Raw genomic sequence first — 4,175 nt, 5'->3', positions numbered from 1 at the left:
AAATGAAGAGAATCTCTAACAAGAACTAGAAACATGGCTTCAGAGACCAGGTTCCTAACATCACTGCCAGCTCTCCTTCATGGCCAATGGACGTCTCAGGGTAACCCAGAAAGCGGGTCTAAATTAGCATGGAATATGTTTGTTCTGTTTCCCTCCTCTCACTCTTTATTGTCATTTTTATTACGTAAGTAACAAATACTAAGTCTAGAAAGTCAAAAAGTACGGTTGAAAAACCACAACAACAAAAAGATAAGAGAATATCCATAATCCCGCTCCTCAGGAAAAACAAAACAAAACTTTTGTTTCATATGGTTTTACATATTTTACTATGTGAAAATTATACTATGTATAAGTGTATACACACATATGTGTACATATACTGTGTATGTATGCACTCACATATATACAAATAACCCATTGCCATCGAGTTGATCTTGACTCATAGCCACACTATAGGACAGAGTAGAGCTGCCCCATAGGGTTTCCAAGGAGCACCTGGTGAGTTTGAACTGCCAACCTTTGGGTTAGCAGCTGTAGCACTTAACCACTATGCCACCAGGGTTTCCAAATACAAATACACACACACACACACACGTTGGTGGTTCATAGGTAGAATCCTCACCTTCCATGTGGGAGACCCAACCTCAATTCTTGGCCATTGCACCTCGTGGACAGCCATCACCCACCTGTCAGTGAAGACTTGTGGGCTGCTATGACGCTAAACAGGTTTCAGTGGAGCTTCCAGACTAAGACAGGCTAGGAAGAGAGTCTTGTAGATCTGCTTCCAAAAACCAGCCAGTAAAAACCATGTGGAACACAACGACTTAATCCACAACGGATCAGGGAGATGGCATAGGACTGATGTGCACAACTAACATATAAATTACATATCTACTCTATTCCATATGTATTTGGTAAGTCACTTGGTAGACACATAATTGGTTTCATTAACCTCTAACAACCCTATTTTGACCAATCATGTGGCAGTGGATTTTCTTGGATTCCCTGTTATCAAGTATAAGTGAAAGAATGTAGGCTTCTTTGTTATATAGGAATATATAGACAAAAAATAACTTAATATCTCCTCTTGTTATCTTAGATTCTAACTTTATTGAAAGCAACTTATAGTCTTCATGTTATGCTATATTTTTAAATCATTTTCAATTCCGAGAGTAAATTAAAAAAAAAATTGTGTTACGTATTTTGCTTCTACCAAACCACTTTTGGGTGTTAGGAGTTGTACTTTTGAAAGTAATGACCTAACTTCTGTTACTAATTTCCTTTCAAAATATTCCAAATGTTGTGCTCACTTAGGCAGCACATATACTAAAATTGGAAAGCTACAGGGATCAGCATCGCCTCTGTGAAAGCATGACATGTGAATTTGTGAGGCATTCCACATTCTTACACAAGGCTCAATGGGCAACTTCTGCCCAAAAGCAAGACGAAAAGGCAGAAAGGTACAGGAAGTGGAAGAATGGACACAGGAAACTCGGGGTGGAAAGGGGGAGCATGCCGTCATATTGTGAGGATTGCAATCAATGTCACAAAACAGCACGTGTATAAATTTTTGAATGAGAAATTAATGTCGGCTGTAAACTTTTACCTAACCCATTGCCCTTTATTGCCCTTGAGTCAATTCTGACTCATAGCGACGCTATAGGACAGAGTAGAACTGCCCCATAGGGTTTCCAAGGAACACCTGGTGGATTCAAACTGCCAACCTTTTGGTTAGCAGCCATAGCTCATAACCACTATGCCACGAGAGTTTCCAAACTCTTACCTAGAGCATGATAAAATTAAAAAACATATATACATCCCAAGAGTTGAGAGCAGGTGCACGGGTCCTATTGAAAATCCTGAGCTTATTGACTGGTTGGTTGGTGCAAATCTAAATTTTGACTTTTTTTTTTTTTTAATAAGGATTAATGATACCAATTTTAAAAAAAAGTGCAGTGGAAACAAAAATTGGGCATCAGCAGACCTGCTCTATCCCTAACTAGTTCCATGAGCTTGAGCAAGTCCTGTAGCCTCAGTTTCTTCATATGAAAAATAATTTCTTAAATCAAAAATATTTAAATACCAAAAAAAACAAATCGAGAGAATGGAAATGCCTCAGCCAAGAGGATATGGGCAGAAAAGAGCCTCAGGCAGCCTCCTTCATTTAACCACAGCCAGCTTTCCTTCCAGGGGACCCAAATTAGCAGTAGGACTACTTTTACTTCTTAGTTTCCAGTTTGAGCAAGCAGGTGTTTCTTTCATGAGGCCCATATGTTCCTACATGAGCTTTATCCAAAGCACCTACGGTAGCGCCTATGGCCATGTGGCACCCAGCCAATTTCCTTACAAGACTTTGCTTTTTATTGCAAGGAGTGGGTGTAGAAAGCAAATAAGAGTGTGTGCATGTTGTTCGTGTTCGTGTGTGTGTGTGTGTGTGTGTGTGTGTACTGAAAAGACAGAGTAAAAACAGTGGCATCTTCTTTGGGCTAGTGTAGCATCTGCTCTTGATGCCAGCAAACCACACTGTGAAGAAGAGCTATCGGGAAGTCCGAGGTCCAAACTGACCCCACGCCAAACTCCTGTTTGTGAGCATATTTCCCAGTAGGCTGTCCCAGGGCTGTGGCAGAACCGTGAGAGCAGCTGCCTCTGTCTGGCAAACAGGCAGCAGCCCAACCAGGTGGATTTCTCAAGTTAAAAATAACAATAATTGCAAAGGAGGAAAAGCACCCCTCAACGCTGACTGCTCCTTGTTCAATCAGCATCACCAAGAGGAAGCCAAAGGAGGGGGTGGATGAGGTGGGGAAGTCTGTGGAGCTCAGAGACCAGAGAGAAGTCTGCTGTGATGAGGCGGGAGGGGAAATATCTGGGAGTCCGCATAAAACCAGCCAAGACGTGTGATGGGGATGGACGATTTTCTGTGCAAGTATAGTTTCTTGATCTGTGTCCAAATGCAGGTTGCTGGGGAGAACGTGTACAATGTTTATAGGGAAAAAGCCTGCTCTTCGGAACAAGTGGCTGCTCTGCCAGGTTTTACAGAGACAGTAAATAACCTAGAGCAAAAAGATACAGGTGTTATTACTCTTACAAGCTTGAAAATGAACCTGCCATCTCTGTTGTTGTTGTTAGTTGCTGTCGGGTTGATTCCCACTCATGGTGACTCCAAGTGTGCTCAATAGAACTGCACTCCATACAGTTTCAAGACTGTGATCTTTTGGAAGCGGATTGCCAAGCCTTACTTCAGTGCTTAACCATTTGCCTCACCCACAGACTTCCTGCCATCTCTTCTCTACTCATCATATACTCACCTTTGTTTCCATGTTAACATGGAAGTGAAAAATATGAGCCCCTTTATTCTATATTTTCCAGATAGTCCCATTTTACAGATTAGGCTTCCCTAAAGTTAAGATTAATCTTCTTACATGTTATTTATCCTAGAGGAATCCTTGGGTGGTGCCAATGGTTAAAGTGATCAGCTTCTAACCCAAGGATTAGTGGTTTGAGTCCACCCAGAGGCACCTCAGAAGACAGGCCTGGTAATCTGCTTTTGAAAAATCAGCCACTGAAAACCCTATAGTGTCACAGCTCTACTCTGACACACACGGGGTTGCCATGAGTCGGGGTCGACTTGACAGCAACTGGCACAGGTACAGGCATTTATCCTAAAGACATGCAATCAGATTCCTACATGTAGTGCTGGGGTCTCCTGTCATGGAGTATCTCATGTTGAGGGTTATATTTCCTAGTTTCCACCCACAAAGCATGCACCTGCACACACACACACACTTTCCCACTTCCCAGCTTCTGCAAAATCCGGTAATATAAAGACTGTGCTGTTATTGTTTTCACTTGAGATGTTAGTAATCAAAGCACACCGCTCCAAAAATTTTTTGAATTTGGATAGTTAATGAGTATGCATTGCAGCCCACCAAGAGATAGAGAAATTGCAACAATTTGTAAGAGTAAAATCAGTAGCAGTGTTCTGCATGGGCATGAACTGCTTGTTTGTTTTTATAGTAACTATTTTTTAAATGGAAACCCTGGTGGCATAGTGGTTAAGTGCTATGGCTGCTGACTAAAAGGTCGGCAGTTCAAATCCACCAGGCGTTCCTTGGAAACTCTATGGGGCAGTTCTACTCTGTCCTATAGGGTCGCAATGAGTTGGAATCAACTTGATG

The 4,175-nt window shown here is 41.8% G+C and overlaps 1 non-coding gene across 1 annotated transcript; it reads left to right on the top strand.

The window, feature by feature from the left end:
• The first annotated feature begins 1,302 nt into the window (after positions 1-1,302).
• On the top strand, positions 1,303-1,406 carry LOC126058437 (U6 spliceosomal RNA). Its single transcript, XR_007513217.1, has one exon. It is a non-coding gene; the product is annotated as a U6 spliceosomal RNA (small nuclear RNA).
• Positions 1,407-4,175: the final 2,769 nt, after the last annotated feature.

This window comes from Elephas maximus, chromosome 14, assembly GCF_024166365.1.
Source record: "Elephas maximus indicus isolate mEleMax1 chromosome 14, mEleMax1 primary haplotype, whole genome shotgun sequence".
NCBI classification, from domain to species: Eukaryota; Metazoa; Chordata; class Mammalia; order Proboscidea; family Elephantidae; genus Elephas; species Elephas maximus.
This window is presented reverse-complemented; position numbering and strand designations above follow the sequence as displayed.